Raw genomic sequence first — 347 nt, forward strand, 5'->3', positions numbered from 1 at the left:
GACTTATCCTCTACATTCCATTTATCCATTCCTACTTACTTTCTATTTTCCTTATTGCACCTAAGCCTCCTCGACGGAATGCAACTAAACGGCCCTTGTTCCTTATTAGCACAAAGCAAGCTTCTCCAAACAAGAATCATTCGCTTTTTTTCCCTTAAGAAAGTGATAACAAACGAACAGAATAACATGGTTGCAATTAACCAGTCTTTTCATGACTTCAAAGTGCATTCCTGTTTAATCAGAAATGCATCATTATCTTTGCAAAGCCGTGTTTGTGAAGCAGCGTTGCATTAAGTCGATTTCACACTCATTAATCTCCAAAACTTATCGCTAACAATAGAACACCC

Source organism: Penaeus monodon, chromosome 29 (assembly GCF_015228065.2).
Source record: "Penaeus monodon isolate SGIC_2016 chromosome 29, NSTDA_Pmon_1, whole genome shotgun sequence".
NCBI classification, from domain to species: Eukaryota; Metazoa; Arthropoda; class Malacostraca; order Decapoda; family Penaeidae; genus Penaeus; species Penaeus monodon.